Source organism: Poecilia latipinna, unplaced genomic scaffold (genome assembly GCF_001443285.1).
Source record: "Poecilia latipinna isolate Pla-1442-1.1 unplaced genomic scaffold, P_latipinna-1.0 Scaffold2135, whole genome shotgun sequence".
In the NCBI taxonomy this organism is placed as follows: Eukaryota; Metazoa; Chordata; class Actinopteri; order Cyprinodontiformes; family Poeciliidae; genus Poecilia; species Poecilia latipinna.
Window position 1 is genome coordinate 1 of NW_015114751.1, and position 27,548 is coordinate 27,548.

The following is a 27,548-nucleotide window of genomic DNA, read 5'->3' on the forward strand; positions in this document are numbered from 1 at the left end:
GACGAGGAACGCAGGCCCAGCAAGACCAGATGTGGAGGCCCCCGCCCCCCCCCCCCCACACACGCACACACACACACCGCCCTCTCCAAACAACAACACTCCCAGAGAGTCAGGCCAGTGAAAGTGCAGCCCGGCCCATCTGCTGTGTAGGTGGCTGAATGACGTCCCAGAGTGCGAGCTGCCTGGCCTCTGACCTCCCCGCTGAGAGTTGCTTAAAGTGGCTCCTTCTCGGCTCCATTTCGTGGAAACACACACCGACACACACGCAGCTGCCCGTCCACGTCGCACTGCGCCGCGCAGGGAATATGGTGACGGAGAGGCAACGTCTGGTTGTGGTAAAAGTTGCCACGTCCTTCCGCTTGCGCATTAATTATAGATGTGGCATGTGGGTGTCTGATTGATATGAATATTTTACTGCTTTTAATCACTGCCATTGCCAGAGTGATGGAGCATCTGGCTGTATTACCTGGGTAATTAAAGAAACTGTCTCGCAAACGCGCTCACGCAACTCTCTGAGGCTGTGTCTGCGATATGAGACAGAAGTACTCAGGAGGCTTACTAATGAGTCCAAATTAAATTTGGACTGTTTTGAGGCAATGGAGCCTGAGAAAAGGTAGACGCTGCTCCACATTTCATTCTTGTTGTCTCTCTTCTCTCTGCTCAGCAAAATGCTTTTCAAATTGGCTGGATGCAAAACAGGAAAACAAAGCAAAGCAAAAATAAATCTATCTGTAGTTAAATGTCTAAACCTAAATTTTGCGTTTTCAGTCACAATTATCCTCTTGACTGATTGCAAATCCATCTGTGTTTACAGTGTTCAGTGGCAGCAGGAGAAAATTGGTTATGACCAGATTCGTCTGCCACTACTGTACGGATTATAATCATAAATATCGTCTCATCATGTCCATTCTTTTCCTGCTGGAGCCAAAAAAAAAAAAAAATTCTATTTATAGCAATCAGGGCAAAACCGTGGGGCTCTGGCAGCCTGGTTCATTCTTTCAGGTGCTGTCTAGTTTTCATTTAAGTAGGTTGACAGCACAGAGCTGCTTTTCAACTTCATAAAAACGCTTGTCCGAAGCAGCTTCAACACTTTCCACAAAGCAGGTCTCTGTACTTGGACCAGCTCTGTGCGAGTAATTGAAAAGAAATCAACAGCCATTCTTTGAAGACTGCCAAGCATGGCATGTTGAATGAAGCGGCCTGCGAGTGTTACGGCGATAACACTGGCTGCACCGCTGCTACTCCTCAGTTATGTATTACTTGCGGCTTGTGCGATACTATTAATTTTAAGTGTTTTCTCTCTCTCTTTTTTTTTTCTTTCCGTAGAAGGTACACCTGGGTCTGTTTTTTGTTTTTTAGGTTCAGTCAGCTGCGTTGTAGCTGTCAACTGAGCTTTTGTTCTGATTTATTTTTACCTTATTACTTTCCATGAGAGGGAGTGTATTTGTGTCTGGCTGCGTGCTTATGTACAACTCCTACGCACAACAAATCTGGAACAAACTCCCAGAAAACTGCAAAACAGCTGAAACACTGAGCTCCTTTAAATCTAGGCCTGCTTAGAGTTGCTTTTGAACCATAATAAATGAAACGTTGACCAACATATTTGATATGTATTAATGTTTTCACCTGTCAAAATGTAATGTTTGTCGCCGGTGTTCTCATTTAACTGTAAATGCTTTTTTTTAATGACGTAAAACACTTAAAAACTGCCTTGTTGCTGAAATGTGCTATATAAATGAACTTGATTGATTGATGGATAATTTTCTTCCCCATAGAAATCTATGCTGGCTTAGTGCTTCTGTGTTTAACTGTGTTTCTCTCCTAAGTGAAGGGTTAGGGTTAGGCTTTGCTTACAGAGTCCTGGTCAACAGCCTCTGTGTTTAGCCGTATCTCTTTCTTTGTCAAAGGGACTGATGGAGCTTTTGCTACTGTCAATATTTCTTTCCCTTTGAAAACACGATGGGAAAGCTTTCCTTTCCTTTTTCTTGCTCTGGTTTCTGTACTCCCTGCTTTCAGGCTGTTGCAGCAGAACACCGAGTCTGGTTCTATCTATTAAAACACAGCAATCCTCCCATCTTGTTGCTACAGGCTTGGCCAGGGGGAGAGATTGGTGCAAAGTCAATGACTCCATAAAATCAGCTGGGCTTTGTTTAAGAGCTTTTTTTTTTTTTTTTTTAATTTTTTCACATTAATGATTGCATAACTGATATTCCAGTGTTTCGTAAGTTCATTTGAATACTCACCATTTATTAGTCAAAGTGGAGCTGCCATGACCAATTGTGAGCATGTTGCTGGACACACTTTGAAAAATACTTCTGCCACTTTTACATGGAAATAGATCTGTCTTTCTTTTTTTTTTTTTTCCAGACCTGAACAAATCTGAGGTCTATCTAGATTTTCTCCTCCACCCTGCAGTTCGGCTCCTGCTCTGATGGCCTGTCGTCCCTTCGCTCCCTTCCTTCTTATCTTCTAATCTGTGCGTCGGGTGTGTGTTCATGACTGAACTGGTGGAGTTTTTATAGTCTGGCTGCTCTGATGCTATTAGAGATTAGGATGTTAACACAGTCCTTCATCTGACTGCATCGATCCCATCGCTAGCAGTGGAATCGCATTAATACTAACAACGTCAGGTACAAGCTTTACCCCTCGCTCTCTGTTCTACATCTGCTTCCCCGTCAGTGTTGATTTAGATTTAAATAACCAGCCCTCTTCCTGGTCTTTCAACGCTGGGAGGGGCCAATTTAACCAGAGGATGATGGAATGGAAGATTGCAGACGCTGATGGGGACTGGAGGCTGTGGAGATGAGATGAATCTGCTGTAATTGATCTTCCTGGTTTTAGTGATGAGGTGAATATATTAGGTAAAAAAAAAAAATAAAAAAATCAAACTCAAAGCATTAAGACGGCATTCCACAGGATCTGTATCAGATTTTACAACATGAAGCTGCATAATAAAGACCATATATACTATACTGCTTATAGTTTTATAGTTTTGTGTTTTTGCTTTCTGCTCTTAAATGTTTCAAATCATCAAATCGTTTCATCCAATCCATCCAGGCCCTTAAACCTAACCTAGTTAGGTGTCTGTGACTGGTACCGAGCGTCTGCAACAGCAATATGTTTTAATATTGCTTTGGTGGAATTTGAACCCCCTCTTATTTGCGAACTTATTTTAATTCAGCCACATTCGAGGACTTTCAGGCATTGTCAGTCTCCAAATCTCAACAAGATTTCCGTTTGGACTCTGGATCTTAAATCCTCCTTTAGTAATTTTTGTATGGACTTGCTGCTGTGCTTTGGTTCATTATTCTGCTTTATAACCACAAGTCTGCTTAAGTTCAGGATTGCAAACTGATGACCTGGATAATCACCACCACCATGTTTGCCCACAGTAAACATGGTGGTGGAGTTAAACTAAATACTGAGTTAGTTTAACGGATCATGCACTCTTTAAGTTTCACTTCTGTGTTGCCAGTCAATTTTGAGATATCTCAAAAGTCTTGGGGATCATCAAAATGTATTGTTTTTTTGTTTTTTTTGCTAAACCTTTCGGAGGATACATTTTTCCCTTTCTGTTTCCAAAGCAAATGACTTTGCAAACTTTGTTGGATGTCAGTGACATTGCTTCTCGTCTGTTTGTGAATTTTGTTAGGTTGGGGCTTAGCGTGACATGATTTTTTTTCTACTTCCTGCTGTTGAACAGGCTCTTTATTTTGCTGATCAGGAATTTATAGGGCCTAGGTATGGCTAGTGAAAATGAGTCCAAAAAAATTGTACAGTTGGTAAATTCACAATTTAACAATTACCTAAAGCCAAGCTGCTTTTTTCTTTGTCTTTAAGAAATCGCCATTTGAAAACTGCTTCTGTATTTACTCAAGTTATCGTTGTCTGCTAGCAAAATCTGTTTGATGAGCAATTTTGTTTTTACTGTATAATCTAATTTAAGGCCCAAATGCTTTTTACATCACTACACCCTTACAATAGTATGTCATTTTTTCAGTCCTTAATTTAATGACAATGAGACATGCTTGTTTTGCTCGGGCTTACACTCTGTCATCGCTGAAGAAGAAAAGAAGAAGAAGAAAAAAATAAACACAAAGCAGCAGCACCAATCTCCAATTCTAAGTCTGCCAGGGCAGCAGTGCATTGTGCTTTTCCTCTCTGCTTCTCTGTGATCCCCGTAAATCCACACGAATAACATGGCAGAGCAAAACTCAGACCAAAACACTGTCAGTCAATGTCAGCCAAATTCAGCAAACTGTGACGGACCCCGTTGTGCATGTACACCTAAAATAAAGTACAGCTAGTAAGCACAGCAGGTGTGTTTTGATGGCTTTGGCAGCACATATTCAACACAGATGCTGTTATCTTCTGATTTCATTCATCAGCACGCTGTACGGCCAGCTCTTACATGCTCAGTTACGGCTTGCTTCACTGGCTCATGAATGCTCCACGACTGTTACTTTACCATGTTTAGTCATGCAGCTTTATGTTTAGTGAAAGACCCTCTTCCCGTAAAGGGGTCGAACCAAGCAGCTTATTAATATCTTAGAATATCTGTCTTCAAATAAGTATATGGTGTTTTTATTTTTCAGTAACACAAAACAATAAAGTATAAACAAATACAATCTGGCAACAAAAGGACAGAAAATAAAATAGTACAAATAAAACAGAAAAATTTAATCATGTAAACCATAATAATGCATTTTAAAAATATATACCATACTCATAGAACACAATAAAAGCATTACCACTCTCAAACAACGCGGCAACAAAAAACTTGCATACATAAAATAATAATGGGTTATTTTTCTTTTTTGTGTTGTTTGAAATTAAAATATAATTGTTTTCTGTTGTATTATTGTATTCTCTCTCTTTAAAAAAACAAAAACAAAACCCTATCAGAGGTTTACAGTTTTGTGTGTCTTGCACAGCTGCGTTAAATTACACTAATTAAGACATTTCAATGTAAGAGACCTTTCTTTATAGAACCAGTGTAACGCAGTTGATAAATGAATAAGGTATGTTTAAAGAAAACGCTACAGTGGAGCTGCTGTGACCTTGTTTTTTATTTAAGCTAGGCTAATAATGTCATTGCGAAATAGTGAAGGGAGTTGTTTAATTTATTAATGCTTTGAAAAATGTATGTTTTTAATTTGAACACATGCAGGGGAGCAGCAGTGAGTCCCAACAACTTTCCCTCCAGTTTTGGGTTTGGATGACGTCACGCCAAAAAGAGCACAAGCTGTAAGTCCTGCTTTACAAAACAAAACTTTGGGGGAGATTTGTTTACACAGACAACATTGTTTTTCCTGTTAAAAGGGTCACCATGATTAAATGCTCAGTTGCCAACTTTTTGGTGGGAGCTTGGAATGAGACGACGTTGAGGGTGGGGTCAATAATAAAAATGGCGTCAGGTATGTGTCGTAATGGCTGAAAGATTCACAAAGGTAGTAGGTGCACAGAAAGAAGCAAATAAGATGGCAGCCAGTGAACGAGCTTTCAACATTAACATGCAAGGTTTGTTTCTATTATTGACTTGTGATTATGATGTTTTCTTTTAGTTACATGATTATATTTACGTTTGTTCTTGAGCCAATTCATTTCTGTAAAAACAAAAAACATGCAACCAGGTATGTCCAAAATAACAGATTGTTAAATTACAACGAGATTATGTGTAGCTCTTAGTGGTTTATGATATTTTTTGACCACCAAACGTGGAAGAATAATCATGCTTCTCTGAACTGTAGTATATAAAGCGGCTCTATTTACTTCAGCGGAACCACTCCCCTAGCTACTGAATTACCTAGATGTTATCCGCGAGTGTATTGATATGTGTAACGTTGAGACTAAAGTGAAGTTCAGTAAAGAAGTTACGTTCATGTTACCTTCGAGTTGAATCCTTCTTTTAAATATACCATGTTGGAGTAAAGACACAACATGAACTTGGTTTGGTCAGATGATTGAAATCATGCTGTGATTAAACCCAAAACAAGTGTGATGCAGACTAGTGGTTTCATGGCCTTTAGTTGTACGGAGCGCCATGGGGGACATTGGGAAATGTTCTTTTTCTTTTGCGTTACCTTCCAAAACTTTTGCGTTTCCTGGCAAAAGGTTTTGCGTTCTCTCGCAATAATGTACTGATTAGGTAAGCCTTTCTTACGGTGGCCGTCATTCTACTATAGTATAAGGCTTTCGTAAGGTTTATCCATGAATAATATCTCGTTGTGAAATATCTGAAGTTTTATATCTTTAGGATAGAAATGCACCACAAACGTAACACAGACTTTCCGTAAGAAGGAAAGAAATAAAGAATACATCCAAGCTATTTGGATTATTTCTGAGTTATCACAGGGTAATAAGGTCATCTGACAGTTTTAATTGTGTCTCTTTTGTGTTGGTCTGAAGGGCTAAAGAAGCTAATTGCATTATAACAGTCTGTCATAAGGATGTATAATTAGACACATTTTTTTACTAGTGATCTATTAGCATGCCACTGAATGTTGCTTTAAAATAAAAACATACCTTTCGACACATCCGGTTAAATTGTCGTAGTACAAATGTGCTGCTAAACATGCTGCCCTGATTCCAGTAAATCACAGTGGAAACTGAAACATATGTAGCACAAGTTGATGTCAACCTTGTTTACATGATTTAAAAAAATCCTCTTGAGTCCGTTTGTGCTTTATTAAACCAACACCTTTTCCCAAAGTCAGAACAGTGAAGTAAAACCTGACTTGTCAGTGTGGAACTTGCAAGATAACTAGAGGTTTTAATTCCTTTGTGGGTGTATGTGCATCTGCCTGCTTACAGCTACTTATGAGAGCTATAATGAGGGATTAGGGCTGGAATAAATTAGAATAAATTCACATTAATCCTTGAGTGTTTGTTCTTGTGTAGTTTATTTTAAATTTGACATTTTAATTCCAGGTAACTCCTGGAGAAAACCAGCATAGCATCTCAGGAAACCATAAGCCACTGCATGCTGTGAGCTAAGACTCATAAAATAGACTTTGTGCCAAATTCTTAGTGACTGGGAATAACTCAATACTTTTTTTTTTTCTGGTGTGATTCCAATCCTCTGGCCTGTATATGTTTTAATGAGTAACTTTGATAGCTAAGACTCAGAAATTATGAGGAAAACCCCACAGAGCCCTTATTAGACCAAAACACCGACTCACATTATTCCTCAAAGTCCTGCAGATATGCCAAGAAAATGAAGTTCTGGTTGCCGCTTCGACGCTCGTGTCTCGACGTGCTAGCATTCAGACAAGCATATAAGGGAGAGGATGTCAGGAGCTTGTGTTGAGAATCGTATTTTCTCCCACATATTATCTCAGTTCAGTTCCCCTTCACACGTCCTTTCAGAAAACCCCATCTAACTCATCAGTCCTCACTCAAGCACTGCTGTCTATTTGCTGTCATGTTGCCATGGTTTCCATTATGCCTCCTGCCTGCTCTGCTTTGAAGGACAAAGCACTGATGAGGGGCTGTATTTAGAGAAATAGTAAGTAAAAATGGTGCTGGAGGGTGTTTGTGTACAGCGCCTTTCCAAAGTATTCACACCCTTTGAACTTCACCATATTTTTAGGATTTTATGTGGTGGCCCAATCAACACAAAGTTTGGCATTATAATGAAGTGGAGGGAAAAGGACATGATTTTCAGTTTCATTACAAATAATAATTTTTAAAAAATGAAGCGTGGTCTGCATTTGTCCTCAGCCCTTAAGTTTGCACAAACACATTTTACATGAATTACAGCTGCAAATATTTAGGGCTGAATCTTGACCAAACTGGTAAATATAGAAATTGGTTTAAAAAAATAATTATTTCCTATAAATCTTGAGTTCAGTCAGATTGCAAAGGGAGCATCTTTGAACACCATTCATGTCTTGTAGTAGGTTTTCAGTTAGAAACAGGTCTGGACTTTGACTGGGTTGTTAAAACACAGTGTTTTCTCTAGACGTTTCCATCGTAGCGCTGGTTGCATCTTTAGGCTCATCATCCAGCTGGAAGGTGAACCTCCACCCTAATCCCAAATCACTTTCAGCCAATTGGTTTTCTACCAGGATTCCCTTTAAATCTGAGCCACTTTCATGTCCCCTCAGCATGATGCTGCCATCACTGTGGAGGATTTCGTGTTCAGGGCAATTTGTAGCTTCAGTTTTCTCATTTGACTTTCTCATTGGAGCATCTATTACCACATATTTGCTCATGGCTTTCCTTTTGTCAGTCTCTCATAGAGTGACACCATCGTTCTCCAACAAATCTGTGGCCTTCACAGAGCAGCTGGACTTTTACTAGAAACCTTTTATTGTTTTCCTTACACTTCTCAATCATGTGCTACTTCATGTTAGCCTCTCTCCCAAAAAAGTACATAAAAATTTTGGCTTTAATGTGGAGTAAAGGTGAAAAACATTTAAGGGGTGTTAATATTTTGGTGTGTGGCTGTGTAATTGCATCACACACACGTGCTGAGACCTTTGAACCGCGTCCCTGTGGTTCTGTGGAAGGAAGAAAGGCAACCACACACAGACATCTCCCTTAAGCGTAGTTACTCTGCTCTATCTGGCCTTATCTTTAACTGATCAATAAGCAGGTGGCGCAGCACTCCTCCTATTCTCTCTGGTATATGCTGCAGCTTGACAGGACTGCACCAAACTTAAGTCAGCCTGCATATTGCCGTGACTCTGCTGCACACTGGCCAAGCAAAGCGTGTAAAGGAATTTGTGAAAATCTATGATCTGGAATTGCACTTGATAACTTGTGTGTGTGGTTGCTTGTTGCTAGTTGCTACATTTATGTGAGGGCTTGTTGCTGTCAAAATCGGGCTAAACCATGGACTTTATTTAGCTGACCTGATTACAGAGGGAGAACGAGTCCCTGCAGTTGAGTGAGGAGAAATACGGCCATTTAGTGAGCTGGAAGAGAGAAAAAGAATAGAGAGCCCAGGAAGGAGAGCTTAAGCTGAATCCCTTCACCGCCACACACATCACCCTCTGCGTGTGTGATTCACCCCCCCCCCCTCCCAATCTTATTTTAAGGTTCTTAGGGCCTTCCTTAACTTTTAATAAGAGTCTTTAATAAGTCCCCAGATCATGGCTTGGTCGGTTAGGGCTTCTATTTCAACACAGCTCAGCTTAATCTCACTCTAAAATAGATCTGCCCCTCCTTTCATGTCCGCTCAGCTTTCCTGCTTCGTGTCTTTGTATTTCTCCACTACATCGTAAAAGTATTTTATAAACTTATTGGGAAGGAAGATTGTGTTGACCTTTCTGCTTTGCATATGTGGCAAAAAGTCTATTTTATAGGGTACACCAGGCGTTTTAATGGAGACATTTCCTTTTTTGCTTGAATGAGGAAAGGTGGTTATCATCAACTGTAAAGAGAGAAACGAGCCACGCAGAGATTTTGTTTAGACTCAAAGCCAGACTAAACCACCAAAGCAGCTCCTAGGAAATGTTACCTGTTCTTGGACCTCTTGTGATGCATATTGCTATGCTGTGATGCATCTGGATGTCATACTTTAGTCAGTCTCTTTGGCCTACTTAGAAATATTTTAAGTAGCACACTGAGCTGCCTGTTCTGTCCCCGTGGACCCAGGCAGAATAATTGAGTGCCGCTGAGGCAGGGTAATAAGCTGCACTGCCAGTGTAATAACCTGCCGGACGATGCACGGGAGCAGTAATGACTGCCATTACTTCAAGGCCTGAAAAGCAAACGCGCTGGTGAAGGAACCAGATGTACAATGTGACCATGTGTTTGTGTGTCATGTATGCAGAATTAAGCATAGCATGTTCTGTTATCTAATTCAGTGTCCTTCAGAGGACCTTGTCATTCTGTTTTATTCATCCCTCACATGGTTGCTATTTTCTGTTTTCTATGTGCTACATGGTACATTGTACAGTCTGTTTTTTGGAGTATTCTGGTGATGGATCATTCAGAAAATGATTGCTTAAGTTTATTAGTATTTTGTAAACTTAAGTCTTGTGATTCTATTTTTGGTAATTTGATTCTTAGTTTCAAGTCGGCATATAAACAAATGAAGAAGTACGTATGCAGTTTAAATAACTGCTAAATCAAAGATGACCACTATTTTTTAACATTTTTTGTTTAGATTTTTTAAATAATTGTATTATTTGTGTGCTCTTATACATCCATCTGTCAGCAGTTCACCAGCAGAAAAGCATAATCACCCAGTGATCCAAAATGGATAGATGGATTTTACTCATCCATTTCTTCTTTTGTTTATATTTGGGGGAAACAAATCCTCATCAAATGACAAATACCTCCTAGCGTGTTTCCCTTAGGACTGGCAGTGTAACCAGTTGCACAATCAAAATGTTTCTCTAAGATTACTGTGAACATGTTTGTACGTCGTCGATCATCCTTCCCTCCAGCCTTACCGTCGCTTTGGAGACAATCTGAACTGTGGAGGTTTTGTTTGGAAAGCATAAACAGTTGATTTGATTCCAGATAAATTACTGTTTTTTTTATCATCATTAAGTGAATTATTAATTTAAGAGCCAGTGGCCTTCAAACCATAGTACTGTCAATGAAATGGAGAAAGTGCCAATTAAATTAGTAATCGCAATTATTTGTATGACTATTAATCTTTACATAAATAGGATTGCTACGACAGCCTTACTTCCCCCTTTCCTCTGCTTGCCAAGTGCCAGTGTCACCACACAGATGAGTAAACTCTTTTCTGCTATGTTGAACCAGCAACACTTAAATCTAATAAATGTTTCATGCAAACATGTAAACCTGAAATGCTTGAAAGCCAGTTTCAAGTTTCTCTCTCCCCACTCTCTTTCATCTGCCTCCCCTTAGACAGCTGACTCTAAGGCTGCATATTTAATTTTATTGGCTTATTTACTTAATTTAACTTAAGCATAATTTTCTGGTGCTAAGCAGACTAATAGTTTGGCTTGCAAAAGCGTTCATATCCCTTGGACTTTTTCATATTTTGTCACATTATAACTACATTGCATTTTATCACCAGACTGTAGTTGACCAGCATGTGGCGCACTATTAAGTGGAATAAAAATAATTTTATTCTTCCACAAAGTCTGAAATGTGTGGTTTTCTCTAATCACTGCCTCTGAAGGCTACTAACCCCTTCATAAGTTACATAATGGGCTAAAATGCCACTTGAGTGTAATTTTAATGTGTGTGTAATATGAATACAAATGCATGCCACTCGTTTCACATTTTTATTTGTAATATATATTTTTAATGAAATTTTTTTCCACTACTTTGTTTCGGCTTATCCCATAAAATGATTTCACTTTGTGGTTGTAATGAGAAAACATCTGAAAACATTTGCAAGGAACTATCTCTTTAATTAGGTGGTGCTAGGATCATTTCGTCTTATACTTTGTAACCTTTTTTTTTGTAGTTGAAAGTGAAACCTCCTAGTTATGAACAAGTCAGAGGAAAGGATAAGAAACCCTAGTCATCAAAAACCTGGAGATAAATATCACCTTGCAAGGAGGTTTCCACTTATTTAGTGTTTGCTTTGAAGTGTGCACTTGCTGCCATGCTCTCTGTGAATAAAACAGTTGGCTATAGAAATATTATGTGCTGCAGAGTTTTCCTCCTGGCAACCTATGTCACCCTGTGTCTACTTATTGTCAGTCTTCCCTTGTCTCCATTTTTTTTCTTTGACGTTTATCCGCAGCTTTATGTTGCCAGCCAATATAATACTCTGTCAGTCACTCAGCTTGTATCTTGGCTTAGGTAGCTCTCACAAAAACACCCTTTTACCCAACTAACTAACTTATTATATCACACACGGGCACACATGCTGGGTTTAAGCTGTCTGTGTGATGGATGTGCCCTCTCAGACAGAACTGCTGTGTGTTGCATCTCAACCTGCACCCTCACCTTCAGGCTGCACTGTATTCCCTACCACTGCAATGTACTTTTTTTTTTTTTTTTTTTTCACGGGGAGAGGTTTAAAAATCAATATTTTTAGCAGAAAAATACAGCACAGTGTTTTAAAACACATGAAGGCTGAGGGACTCTGCCCCTTTCAGCCTGACTGTCGCACACACAGGCAACCCAGGCTCCTAGAGGCTGATAAAGACCTTTTTGGCAGAGGCTCTCCTCTGTGCTGTGGGCTCATTAATGCTCCGAGTGTGTCCCTGCGAGTGAGGACTCAGCCCTCAGCCCTTATCAACAACACCAGGCCCGGTCGGTTACACACATACACACGCCACCGTGGACAAAAATATACACACACAATGGATTATGAAGAGTGCGGATAAGTCGCCAACATCATCTCAGATATCCCCTTACAGGACAATGACAGACACCCCCACTCCCATCCCAGTGTTGCAGTCATGGATAGTGTGTGTTTGTGCTTGAGGCTTGGTGGGAGAGAGGATGCAGTGCCATCCAATTGATCAATTTGTATTTGTTGATCCATCTGCACACAGCTGGCATAATGAATAGGTCATTGGGACTGTGTGCTTTTTGGAAGTGTGTGTGTGTGTGTGTGTGTGTGTGTGTGTGCTGGGTTTGAACTTAAGCATCGTTTCGTATGCTCCTCGACGCTGGATATTATAAAAGCCCCCAACTGCTGTCTTTATAGGTGCTGTTTGTTTCCTGTAAAACACACACAGCCTGGGTTATTTGCATATTTATTACGGTGTTGTGTTTGTGCTTTTTAAATTGAAATCACATGCATATGTGTGTGTGTGTGCATGTGTTGGTGCAGAGTAATGTTACAAGGCTGGCTCAGTAAAGACAGTGTAGGCGGCTGCTGGTTTGTGCCTGTTTCAAGTTGGTATGAGCATGAATTGTTTCCATGTTTTGTCTGAGCCTTCAGGCTGTATCTCTTCAGCTTGGCAGTGAATTATTATTACTTTATTTCCAGGGAGGGCAGGGGTGACACAGGAATACCCACCTCCACAGCCCGCCACGTTCCACAGAGTCTGCAAAAACAAAACCAAAGAAAAAAACACTGGTCATACACACCCAGGAGGACTTGACAAAATCTTTCATCTTCAATCCATAAAATAGGAACTCGGAAAGCGTGCGAGTCATTATTTTCTGCTTGATAACGACTGAACAGTTTCATGCAACATTTGTCTCCCTTTTAACATTTAGTTAAACATACAAGCAACATTTTTCTTGTCTTGATTTTTCATCAGGTTTATAGTTTATGCATTTAGATCTACTGATTTCGAAGTGATAATTTTCTGCAGCCTGGATTTGACATGTGGGTTTTGCAGCCATCTTCAAGCTTCTGGTGTTATTCCATAATTTTATTTTATTTAACTCTGGTTGGGGTTCTTTAACATGTTTAGTTTTCTGACACAAACTCCAAAGTCCATGAAATTTAAATAAAGTTTACATAATTTCAGAAGTTTACCTGCTTGTCCATTCTAAAGCCATTTTTGATGTGTGTTTGGGGTCGTCCAGTATTTATCCAACATTCATTCTAGAGATAGATCACCTTCATTTTTATTAATTTACTCATTTGATGACTTATGTTACTACACAGACTAAATCTACTGTCCAGCATTCACCATTATGCAAAACAATTACAATGTTGTGAAGTCAAAAAGCCTCAGCTTGACTCTTCCAAACATGCCTTTTGTCACTTTGGACACGTTTGTGTCACCACAGAAAACATTTTTTGTCCATTTTAGATGCTGTATGTTTTGTTTAAACTTGAGGGTGATTTTTCAGCAGGGGCTTTTTCTTTTTGGCTCCACTGTGGACAGTGAAGTAGTATTCTGGCATGTCTCAGTGTTTGTAAAGGGTTAGGTCTTTGAGTTGTTGAACATCTTGAACAATTTTCTTTCAGCCTGAAGGTGATAGTTTGGCCTAAAGCACTGACACTTTGACACATTTCATCTTCTAGCTGGATTATGATTGCAAAAACGCATCCAAACTAGTTTTGAAAGGATTACATGAATCCTCTTGAGAGGATTTCCCAAAACCTTTCAATCTTGTATTGGCTACATGTTGTGTCATTACGTTCTTCTAAGATAACATCCCAAAAGCATCGTTATTAAACTCAAATTTGACATTTGTGGCAGTAATATAATCTTTTTACTGGGACTGTAAAATGTACAGTACATTTACAAATCCATTGTAAGAGTTGCAATTTTGTCTCTATAAGAACAAGTAAAATAGACGGTGTGGTTTGATATAATTGCATTGAAAAGCGCCTAGTGAAGCTCGCAGTGGCCGATAATTGGTTGACCTCTGAGACACTTCAGCTCTTGAGGATTTTATGTCTTACAGCTAATGCTGGAACACGGGCCGCTGGTCTTAATTCATCAAATTGTCCTCCTAGTTTTAGGACCGTCAGGCAGCTGGTTACTTATTCACAGCTATCTTACCAATAATATGGCTCATTAATGGCTGTATCTGGGGCTCTCGGAGATGAAGAAGCACAGAGGGCAGTTTCCACTGAACAACTGTAGGAAAGCTCCATTAAGTGATGTAACACTTGGGCTAACCTGAGGACGCAATCTGAAATCACAGTTTGTGCAATTACTTGCTGCTTGTTTGTGTTAAATTCTCGGCACATGGCAGATGTTGAGAGTGTGTTTGCGTGTAGACGTGTGTGTGTGTGTGTGTGTGTAGCTGAGGGACTGGGTGGGTGTAGGGGTCTTTGCGTTTGTCCGTTTGATGTCAGCCCTGGTGTTTCTGGTGCATGCGTGTGTTCCCTTTGTCCGTTAAGGGAGTTGTGAAGCATCTCTTTAATTTGGTCTATAATTGAATTTGGCCCGTGGGCATGCCATGCTCTTCAGAGAGATGGCAGCAGATTAGAAGGGGAAGAAAAGAGGAGACAGCGGGAAAGAGACGGGAACAAGAGGAGACGTGGCTGAGAGGGGGAGAGCGAGCTGAGAAAGAGGAGGTGGCATAAGGATGGCAGATGAGGAAAGGGAGATTGAGGAAGAGGACGCTGGGGGAGGACACAGCATTGCATCCTCAGTCATCTGTGAGACTTCATAAGTACGGGGTGCATGGGCGAGTGGCTGGCAGTCAAGTCAATATGACATATGAATATTGCAGAAGCTATTCTCTCGCCTCGTGCCCTCCTCAATTATTAATGTCTGGCTTGGAGTTGGCTCAACTTTTACTTGAGGCGATTTATTCTCATATACTCATGAAAATGAGTGAGAACTCTTTAACAGAAGGACCGACAGTCATATAAAAGACGGAGACGGTGTCTCAGCAGATGGGGAACATATGCACTCGGCGTAGACTGAGCCTATATCATAGACATGACCAAACTATTCCTGACAGCTGCAGCAGAAATGCAGCTCACTGCCATGTTTAATCTCTTGCATTTCTGGATTTAGACATAGCATGATTGTATCAGTTTCAAGCATTTGTGGGCAACAAATTAAATTTAAAATGTTGAACGTGGAAGGTGCTGTTTGTTACCAGGATGTCTGCTGAATTTACTGATGATTTGGAAATGTTTTTCAAGATAAAGAAATTACTCTGATCATGACCATCACTGTTTGACTGATTTTTGGATTGCCGCTCATGAAAGGTTTTAAAGGTACTAAACTCAGATTTTTGCAGATATAAAACAGAACTTTGTGAGATTTGTACAGTTCTGGGTATTACCTTACAACCCAACTCTGCTTCAAATGTCTCCGACAAGGTAATTTACAAAGGCAATAAGCAGCACTGAGTTTTTATTTTGGTACATCAGAGAAAAGGGGGTTGAACACTTGCCCTTTCGCACTTCCCAGATTTCTACTTTGAAATGATGCACCGCTGTGTAGCACTGTTGAATAAAAGCCAAATAAAATTCAAGGGTAGAGTTGTAATGAAATAAAAAATGTCAATGTTCAAACTGCGTGAAAACTTTTACACGCTTTTTTTAAGATTACATTTTAAGAAGACAAAATGGACATAAAAGATGGCTAATAATAGACAAGGCTTGCTTTTACCGGTTAAGGTTGGACTTTATCGACATTTCAGTCTGGCTTAATGCAAGTTTAAAGTATTAAATGTGTCACAAAAGCTGCACTAATTCACTGCAAATGCTTTTCCTTTAGCGCCATCCTTGTTTGCCATTGTTACCATGACTTCAGCCAGATTTCTGACCAGATCAACAGGCGCTAAATGAAAGTAACGCTCGAGAGAGGAAGAGGAGACGAGAATAGAGTTTGGGCAGGTTCAGTGTGACTGACAGAGTCCTGGCAGGACGCTGGCTTAGCAGCAGGCTGATTAACCCCGGCTGGATGGTTGGAGTTGGGAGCAGATGTCAAGGTCCTTCCTGTTAGTGGACTGCATGACAGTGCTGCTAAACATTTATGCCCACACGTAACTATAAATGCACACACTCCCTCTTTATCACAGTCGTTCTCTCTCACACACACTGCTGGTGTTTTTTACTGTTGACCTTGTTGGTCCGACAGAGTTCGGAGGTACAACACCTCTCTTTGGCAGCTTCATCTGTTTGCTTACAGCAGTGCAGTGTGTGTGTGTGTGCGTGCGCGTGTACCTGTGTGTGTGTAAATGTGTGCATTCCAGGAAAATCACTGTAGTTTTAGCTTAATTCCCACTGGACTAGATGAGTCATCCCATATGTATCAACAAGTCGAGAGGAAAAAAAAAGCAGAATGGGAAGAAAGGGTAGAGAGGAGCAGTGGGATTTCAGTTTGTCTGCCAGGGGCTTACAGTACAGCCTGGAGGAAGCTTGTAGTGCTGGCTTTGGCAAGAATAGTGCTCAGATTCAATTGATTCATTCTTTGAACTGAGCTGAGGAAAAGCAAATTTTACAAGTTGAATTCACACATATGAAGTCTGAAACATGGTTCATAAACTGCTTTAATGTTCACACTATGCATTAAAGCAGCACAAACAAGATGACCAACTAAAACTTTTTTTATTTCTTTTAGGCTGACATGAAAATTATGAACAATTTCATTTTGAGGTGCAGTGAGACATTGACTGGGGACTCGAGTCGCCTGATTCCCATTTTTCTGACCAGAATGTAGAATTGTTGGTCTGAGATAAACACTCTTCAGTGTGAACACAGTCACTGAGTGAGGAAGTCTAAAGTGGAGCTGTTTTCAGTGTGATGTTTAAAAATGAAGCGAAAGAGTAAGTACAAAAGATGTGAGAAGCTATTTAAAAGGCCATTTTAGTGTCTGATTCATTTAGACTGAGAGAGAATGAGGCTTTCAGCAGATGGGATGAATGTTGTACAAGGATCTGTTTTATCTCGTGGAACTCGCTGGGTTTGGAAATGTCGCCAGCATTTTTACCTTATTCTCTGCTGGTTCAGTAACACTTGATGCACCAACATTGCTGCTCGCTAATGTAAATGATAAAGACGGTTTTAAAGTGGAAATTTTGTAATCAGTTTATTGTTTTAAATGGTAAAACCCTGTTTTACAGCAGCTGCTATCGTACACTAGCAGAGTGCAAAGTCCCTGGATGAGGGAGTAAATTAGTTTATTTAATATGAATTATTGACAACCACAAACTTCAGGAAGACTAGAGAAAAATCAATACTGTTCTTAAATTGGCACCTGAAAGCTTTTCAAAATCGGAAACTAGAGATGGGTTCTCCATTGGTGCATTTATAGTGCACTTAGATCCCTTAAAGTTGTTTTTATTTTATTTTTTATGGAAACATGGTTTCTATTCAAAAATTAAAAGCTCCATGTTTGCAAATGAAAATACAATATATAAATTAAGTTTTACTGCATTCTTTTAGGAAAAACATTTGTTGTTTCATGTAGAACTCTTGAAATTGATGGAGAATGATTTTAAGTGTCTGTTTTTATAGAGCAAGGCAAGCCCAAGATGGACAAGACCTGCACAAAGTCCTACTTTGATAATCTAAGCAGCCTAAGTTAAGTCAGAACTATTAATTTAAAGCTTAAAGTAGATAATCTTTAAGTCTTAGTCTGTGTACAGAATTTGAGACTTTAGACCTAGCTTGGAAGCTGACCTCGGTCTAATGTTGTGTGATCATATATTTGCAAAAAACACAATTGCAAAGACGTGAACAAACAGTTCAGATTAAAACTGTTTGCTGCAGCTACTGTGGCAGAGATTTACTGTGAATATGTTTGAAGAGGACTAAACCCCATCTCAATTACATGTAAATATTTTATTCTGCTGCCTCAGCAAGTTTGCATATATAGTAGAAATGGATCACACACTGACAGCGCATAAGCAGAAAGAAAGCAGGAGGTGTGGAGGAACTTTACTAGTGTTGTGACTGAAACGGGGAATAGAAATGGAGCAAAGAGAGGAATGGCTCGGCAGAGCATCAGGGCTGCAACATTGAGTCCTCTGGCTCTACTGGACCCCTACCAGAACCACCCAACAGCAAACACAGATGATCACCCCCCGTTTTTCCCTTATGTTGTCGTGGTTTGCATTTTACATCGTTTTCTTTTTAAAGCCACGTCAACAAACAGTAAAGTCTTGAGCCAAATTGTAGCTTTGACTCTCATGGAGTCTTGAAAATAATGCAGTAAAGAATAAAACCCAACAATAAATGATACAATAAATGATGATACTATGACACGCCACCTAAGTATTGTTTTATGTAAGGATTTGATCACTGTAGTCCCTTGTTCGGTTGAGGGAAGACTAAAGGGAGAGTTCAGGATTAGTGCTCTATTTTGAAATATTTTTTAAAAACCTGAAGTGCACAACTCATTTTGGCGTCTCACTATTTCATACCCAAACTAGCATCTGCTGCTAGTTGGTTCCCTGCATCAATTCACGCGATGCAAAGTTGTTTAGGAAACACAACTTGATGCTAAAACTCTGACCGATGTAACACTGTTTTTGATTTTCAGATATGTTTATTAGTGGCGAGCAGGAAGGTGCAAAGTGCTTGTGTGTTAGTCTGCTGCTCTGCTTTGAGAAATTCTGCACCAATCCAGGGAGATGATAAATACGTTTTAAAATTTGAGTTTTTAGTATACAGCAGATCCAGATATTTGTGCACAAAACAGTTTTTCTTTCTTTTTTTTTCAAAAAGCAAACCAAAATGTACAGTAGTGTAAACTTATCTGCATTACTTTCTGGTTGTTCTCAAACATATTTGCACTTTGAAAACTGGTTAAGAAAGTGTAACTTTTTAAAGCCACAAAGTCCTGCAGTTTTTAAATTAATTTGTGGTTCAAATGAGCAATCTTTGAAAAGTAAACCTTTTTCGTTATCAATGTTTCATTGTTTATTCCAGTTAACTCTTAGTATTTCCTGAAACAGTTAAAATCTTAGACTTTTAAGTTGACACTGTGTTGTGGTGATTGTTGAAACCATTCAAAAAAGAAAAAAAAAAGTTTAGCGCCAGCTCTACAAATATGGACTATTTTGATAATGCTGGCAAGGAATAAAGTTTGAAAATGAGTCTGTGGTTAATATCGAACATCGGAGAAATGAACGTTGTCATTTCTTTTAAGAGCAGGGTTTGCCCCAGAAAACTAGCGGCACGGTAAGAAGGAAATCTTATTTTTGTTTTAAAAAATGTTAAGTTTACAGGAAATCAGAGAATGTGATGCATTTTTGGAAGATATTGGCTATATTTTTACACCAACTATGAAGTCTTGCTGAGGGACGTGTATCTAATTAGTGTATGTACACATTTGAACTTTATGTAAAATATTTCACCGGAAGAAGTGTATAATAAAGTAAACCATGTGCACTCAATTTTTGCTTCATAACTCAGTAGAATTGTCTATTGGATGATCATTCCACCCTAAAACACGGTTTAACCATCAAATCGTTCAGTCTTTTAAAACTTCAAAATAAAATTAATTTCCATGTTGCTCCAATAACCTTTTTAGTGGAGCTCTAAGGTCTGCTGTTCAGCTCTCTGTTGGGGAGAACTAATCCTCAGCTTCAGATGAAATGGACCCTGTCAGATATAAGAAGTGGTTCCTGCAGTGGGGCATTTCAGGCTAATTTAAAAAGGTAAAAGCTGGTGTTTAGTCATGACCTTTTCATAAATCGGTTTCTTTCACACAAATCTGATTGATGCGCTGCACTTGCACAGAATGAATGAAATGTTTTTACTCTTTTTACTACCCCTCCACTCCCTTCACAGCAGTGATATACCAAGTGTTTTGGTGTGGAACTAAAATCTTTTAAACCACTTTGTTTGGTTGGTCCACTGGCTTATGCTATTCAGTGTGAAATAAAATTGTGAGCTTCTGTGAGGCATGTCCAAGTCTTGATTCAAAGGCCTGCAGCTTCTTTAAAGAAGGATTTAAACAGAGGAGAGTTCTGACACAAAGTGGCTTTGTTGATTGCATGAAATTAGGTCCTGCACATAGGCTTTTCACTCCGCTCTGCTCTCGCACAAGACGCTGTGCTGCCTTTTGCTTATATAGATCCCACTAGCATTTCCATTACTCTTTTGGCATAAGTACATGACAATAGCTTCCCTGTGTGGTAACATGATTACATTTACACAAGGGAACTGAGCTTGGTGCCCAGAGAAGGCAAAACTCAAACATGCTACTTTATGAATGCCTAAATTTGCCAAAACAATTAAAGCTTCACTGTAACCCCGATTTTTTTTTTTTTTTTTTTCTTAGCTGTCGTAACTTTTGTAAAATTTACTTTCTAAGCAGTATTTCATTTTGGCAGCGAGGGAGCGAGATTTCATTCACCATGGGGTTATGTAGGAATAGTGTGTGTTGTTTCAGGGTTATAATGATGTGCAGTGCATTTGGGCAAAGATGACAGAATCTCCCAGAAATCATCTGAAAAGCTGCAAATGAAGCAAAGCTGTGCACTTCTTTGCTTTGTTCTGCAGCTTGAGTTATTCTTGATGTGCTGTGCAAAAACTGGTGATGAAATCTTTCTATAAGTGCACTCTCTTGTAGAGTTTTGTTGTTTCCTCTAAAGCGGAATATGATTGTTGAGCACGTTGAATAACAAAAGTGGGATTGGATGTCAACATCTTCAGTTTCTATTTCTGTGACTTTCTATCCGTTTTGATTGTTTCAGCAAATCTCTTAAGTACTTTGTTTTTATTTCAGTCTTTTTTTTTTATTTTTTACTTTTGTATTTTCCTCATGTTTGAGGCTGTCAAAATACAATCTAAACTCAATACCACAGCAGATTCACTCTGATGCTCTTCTCCTTGGATATTATACAAAGCACTCCAGGACACTATATACAGAAGCCACTAAAGGAAAACTTTGATGCAATATTTGCACTGCAGTTTCATTCAGCTGTCATGTTTTGTTTTCAAATTGTTTATAAGTCGTTTGAGTAAAATTAGTTTGTCATCAGTTTATATCATTCTACATGTTTTTGGTGGGCTACAGATTAATAACTTGAATAAGTCACTGAGAATATTCTCAGGTTTGGTTTTATTTCATGAATGTAACTTTCCAGTCAATATTTTTTTTTTTTGCAATTTCTTACAACAATAGAGACAGTGGTAGGTGTTTTTCCTACAGTTGGTGGTTTGCCAGGGCATTTGCTATTGGAACGCCCAACCACAATCCGTACTCAAAGTTGTTGTTTTGGGAAGGAGGTTGTTGGCCAGAATCTTGCGATGCATGGTCCCATCCATCCTCTACTCGACAAGGTGCAGTCATGCTGTTCCCTTTGCAGAAAAAACACCTTCAAGATACTTGATAGTTGGGTTCTTGTTCTTGGGATTGTACTATTCCACCACCTTCAAACACCAAAAAGTTGTAATTTGGTCTCATCTGACCAAACACCCATCTCCCATGCTTCCTCTGGATCTTCCAGATGGTCATTGGCCTGGACATGTGATGACTTGAGCACGGAGACCTGGGACGTACTACTTGATTTCAAGACATGACGAATGTGTTACTATAGTAACCTTTGAGACTGTGGTCCCAGCTGTGTTCAGTTCACATCCTCCTGTTTATTTCTGGGCTGAGCCCTCTTGTTTCTCGATCTTGTGTGGAACACCAATCCGAAGGAGACGGTCAACTTGAATTTTTCCTTTTCTAATGACTACACCAACAGTTGTTTCCTTCTCACCAACCTTGACTGCTTGTTGCCCTGTAATGCTTCCCAGTCTTGTGCTCTTGGGCCAAAATACTTGTTAGTAGGTGATCAAAGACTTATTTCCTGCAATAAAATGCTAATTATTTTAAAACTGTACAGTAGGTTTTTCTGGAATCTTTTTTTGTGTCTAAAATTGGTGCACTATTAAATACTTAGCATTAGGCCTGTCACAATAAACAGTAAATCAATTAATTACATGATAAATTAAAAGAAACTATTATTTTCATTGGCTTGTTTAATCGTTTTTCTAATTTCTTTCCCTTTTTACCAAAAACTGAATGATAGAAGTATTTATTCTGGTGCTTTGGTCTCAACTATCCCTTTTTTGGAAAGATAATTTTGTTTACAGAGACTTCATAGTTCATTTTAGTTGTCGTTTCTGTTTTATTTATTTTTGGATATTTAAAATGTCTTCCACTTCTAGTCTTAAATGTCATTATAATTTATAAGGTTATTGAGAATGTGTTCTTGCATTATTGTGCCATTAGTACTATTATATTACTTGAAAATGGTCTCAAAACAACAATATTATCGTTTATCGCAATACGTTCTGGGACAATTTATCGTCTAGCAAAATTTACTATCGTGACAGGCCTACTTAGCATATCATCCAGGACCCCCTAAAACTATTGCACTAGGGCTATGCTTGTTTTTTCTTTCTATTACTTTTATTCTCTGTGTCAACATAAACCATTAAGAAAACTCCTCCATGTGACTGAAGATGGGTGAAAGGAACAGGAGACGTAACCTCAATGTGACCACAAGTTGTCCTTGTAATTAACAGATAACCTTTAATGAAGCTTTGGCCTCACAAGCTCTCAGCCAAGGAAATGTCACGTTTAACCAGAGAGAAACGCAGCCCAGCCATGCACACGCACACACATGCTCAGCTAAACACATGTACTTGCACACAAACACACGCAGTTGAAAAAGTGTTAAAAGTGCCCTGTCAACCCATAAATGTCATCTGTCTGTAGCTTTCAGGAAATGCCTCTGTGCTCTTTGCAGATGGTTTGTGTGGGTGGTATAGGAAGAGGCTGGGAAATATCAGCCTGTCACAATGTGTTGTCATCTTGCACTGAGGAGAAAAGTGAGCTGAACACATGAACAAATTAATTCAAGGACAATTTTTTTAATTAAATTTACCACACACAATTAATAATAATTGACATAAGGTTGTTGATGCAGTTATTTTTTGACGTTAAAGTGTCAGACTCTCTTATGTAAAAAAAGAAAAGAGGGAACCATTACAAATACCGTAAGACCTGGTGGTACAATCAGATCCAACCCTCTGTCTGTGTACTGCATTGATCTTTTCTATTTCATTTTCTTTTCTGCTCTTTTTTTTTTAAAGATTCTATTGGTTTCCTTGTATTTTAAACTCAGAATGAGGCTTCTTTCATATATGAGGCAGCAGACGCTGAGCTCACTGCAGGTCTAGAGCCAAAAGCAAGAGAAAAACGCTGAGCTGGGCACACACGTGTTAATGAGGGCATCAATTGTGGACCAAACCATCGTCATTTACTGTCACCTGGTACTCACCGATGCCAGAGTATATTGATTAAGAAATATGATTGCATTAATGGACAGTTTTTGGATTGTAAACATTCCTATCTTGTCTCCAATGCTATGTAAAATTACAATTTGCTCCCAAATTGCTTGATAGTCTTTTTTTTTTTCTTCTGGTGTTGAAGGCTTCAAATATTGAGACATTACCAGTTTATTTTTTGTCTTTGCTTTCTGGACAAGTGCCAGGTTGTCTCTGATTTGAGCTGCCTAGATTATGTCACAGAGAGCCGCGCCCTAGGGCAGGGCAGCATCAGGCATGATGAGGCGCTGCCTCACTGTGCCGTAGAGCAACACAAACACAAGCATGGATTTAAGAGCAAGGCTATGTGAAAAGCAGCCGAATGCTCAAAATTGATCTCACAAAGAGCTATGTTGTATCGAGAAAGATATTTGAAACTATGATTGGTGTTTCAACAGTGTCTACGGTCTGTAAATCTGTATAACTGTCTTCCTACCCATATCTCTGTGCAGTGAGGTCCTGGTATTCCTCAGGGTTGGATCCCACAGCCCCCACTAATGGTTAAAATCTACAAATACTTGAGAATGCTTTTAGGCGCCCATTTTAATAGTTCAAACACAAAGTACAACCTCAATATGCATAATCTTGATGCTACCACAGAATTTACGTCTGCAGCAAGTATCTCCAACTCTTATGCCAACCAGCATTAAATAAAAGGCTCGTTGCTCGTCCTTAGCCAAACTTGATTGCATGCTGAAGAGGTAATTCAGTCATTTGATTAATCTGTGTTAGAGGAGGGATGCATCTAAAAGTTACAGGACGGCAGCTCTTGAGGACTCTAGTTGGACTCCTCATGGTATTATTTCCTCTCTTGGGGATGCTGCCAATCAGACCCAGCCAAGGAAAATAATTATTGCTCTGAGGTTGGCTGCTTTGGCAGCCAATGGCACATCAAGTGGCATTACATCCTGGTATTTCAGCTCCCCTGAGTCTGATGTACATTTGTCCATATGTCAGCAGTGTTCACAAAAACATTTGGGCTACTTCTGCCACGCTGGCAAACATTGGAGTGTCTCGGGCAGAACAGTTTTGAAACTTGTGCTGCAGATTTGTATAATCGGTTAAAATGTCTGATCATTTTAAGTCTGTCGAACAAATTAAATTGCATTGGTAATGTCAGACTGAATGTCTTTTTGCAGACACTGCGTCAGTACCTCCATTCATGTGTCTGAGCTATCAATACATTGTCAGCATATAAATCTGTCACTACATCCATCCATCCATTTAATATGCCCACCCATCCATACAGAACTACATCTCAGTCCATCTGTTCATCAATCTATGCATCCATTTGTTATTCCATCTCTCAATAAAAGTGTAACTGTTGATGCATCCATCTGTTTGTTCATCTCTCCACCCATTAATATATCAGTCTGTCTATCCATCCACTAATCAATCCTTATGCTATTTTTGCAGGTTCAATTTTTTTAGGCATCACTGCTCTGAAAGCATCTATTATTCATGGTAAACATTTGTGTTTAGCATGACAAAGTAAACACAACGGTAAACACAAACACTTGTGCTTATTAAGTCAATTTCAGCATCGGTTCTGAAATTGACTTGACTGGAAATCAGAAACAGGAAAAATAAGAAATTATGACTTGGAAAAATAGTTAGAAAATTTGTACCGGAAATGGGGAAAATATTAATGCAGTCGCTGAGGTAGTGGGACTTGAGCAGTCCCACGCACCATGATGAACTCCTGCTTGAACTCCAGTAGTTTACGATCACTCTATAGACCTTTCTTAATTTTCTCTGGAGTGGAAAAATGCAGCTGTATTAAACTATTCATGAATGCCATAAATATAAATGTCCTCATAAGTGAACTGCTGAGCACAGTTTTTGGGAAGCAAATTGGGTTTCAGAGGCTAACATTTATTAAATCCTTCTAGGTCTACACTACACGTGAACGATCATGATTATTTATATGTACATACATTCAGTGAACTTTAGAAGTAATTGGTGAAGGAGGAAAAAAAATACATGTCGACTATTCATGGCCTCTGTGGCAGTGGACGTGGGTTTGTGAGTGTCCTTTCACTGGAAATTGGTTCAGAAGTGATGCTGTCAACTTGGATGAAACAGATATGTGATGGCCGGTGAATCTTAAAGTGTGTGTGTGTGTTCGTGGGTGTGTGAGTGACACTTAGTCAAGTTCCTGCACTGCAGCCTAATGTGCAGATTTTACTCATGAACTGAATCGGCCTCATCCCACACCTCCACACACACTTGTGCAGGCGGCCACACACCCCCAATCGTCGTGTCAAGATGTACAAATGCAACCACATAGACATTCTCTCTGCATCTTGTGCTCTCGTCACGCCTCTCTGACATTCTCTCATTGTCGGAATGCGAGATGAATTCACACTCAACTTTGACACAAACACACACATACGCGCTTGGAGTCGCTCAAATTATGCAGCCCACACAAACACATTCTTTAGGTTACAGGACAATTTGTTCAGCATCTGTGAAATTAGACACGGGTTTACAATGTAGCCCTTTCAATACTGATCACTGCCATTCCTGTCTGAGTTTGTGTATATTTGGGGGTTTTATCCTGGAGAGCTGAGAAAATCACTCAAGGCATTTTAAGTGTGCTTTAGTGATTTAACTTAATTCAGTGCCAGGATGTGAACTGCAATTAATTGTGCTGCGCACTTTAAATTGCTGAAGTACCTGAAACAAGCTTGCAGATGGTTTTGCGCCAGTTCATCCTTAACGAGAGCTATTTCTAAATTAGGTGCAGCTAGGTTAAAATGACACAATTTATGTTCATAATTCACCAACTAAGCTAAGCTCACAGCTACAACATGAACGAGTTTTGATCATTTGTTGTATATTACCTGAAATGCAAATTAAAAGGTAATTCACAATTTAGTGTGCTGATGATGCTAAATTGCCTGACCCACATGTTGGCAACCAGCTAACCTTAGAAATATAGAGTTTAGTTGACATCGGCTCCACCTGAGGGACTCCATGAATGCTTTTAACCTATTCATACACAACTGTAGGGCTGCAACTAACGATAGCTTAGTAATTGATTATTTGGTTGTTCTGACAATGAATCGGATTTAAAAAATGGCACATTATGCATATTTTTCATTTAACCTTAGATTTTTATATGCAACATCAGAGACGCATTAAAAGATGCAAATAATTAAATACCTTTTAAATATGAAAATAAACATTTCAGTGCCTGAAATGCAATAACATAGCGTTCCTTCACTGAATTTGAACTGGATGAGGCTAAGACGATGCCACCTGAGGAGCTTTGGGTAAAACATATTTACAGACAAAGAAGTTTTAACTGCTAAATGTATATATATTTATTTTGTGCAGATCTTTAAGAAAACAACTTTTATTGAGTCTATATGCTCCAGTTGACGATTAACTAATTACTAAATTGTTTTAGTCCTACATAACTGCAACACTGCCAGACTTTATATCAACTTTATAGCTGTTTTATTTAAAAGTCTGAGCATTTACTGTTTTTTCTTCATATGTTTCAGCGTCTGTGTTGAGTGGCATGGTAGCACACCTCCTTTCTCTGAATGTAAGATGGATGTTTACAACAGATCCTGCAGCAATGCACCCCACAGTGAGAAGGGAATATTTAAGCTCTAAAAACTGATGTCTACTGAAATAACAATGTCAAGAAATGTTGACACAGACGTAAATTTTTTGTACACTGACACAAAGCTACCTGTTACTCATACTCCCACATTTAGTAATACCTAATACAGTCATAGGTTTTACGATCATTGATGTTTTGGATTTTTTTTGGGGGGGGAAGGGGGGCATATGGATCAATATTAATATTTGAAGTTCTTAAATAATAAATGTAGCTTCTCTACCTTCCTCCAGATAGCTGTATTTTCTGATCTTGGAGGGCCATGTGAGGAAGTTGTTCTCAACAACTGGTTTCACTCAAGGTAAGACTTTGCAA

At 39.2% G+C, this 27,548-nt stretch overlaps 1 long non-coding RNA gene across 1 annotated transcript; it reads left to right on the forward strand.

The window, feature by feature from the left end:
- The first annotated feature begins 5,328 nt into the window (after positions 1–5,328).
- Positions 5,329–27,540, forward strand: LOC106936406 (uncharacterized). Its single transcript, XR_001422128.1, has 3 exons — positions 5,329–5,520; positions 27,112–27,155; positions 27,467–27,540. It is a non-coding gene; the product is annotated as an uncharacterized LOC106936406 (long non-coding RNA).
- The last annotated feature ends 8 nt before the right edge of the window (positions 27,541–27,548 follow it).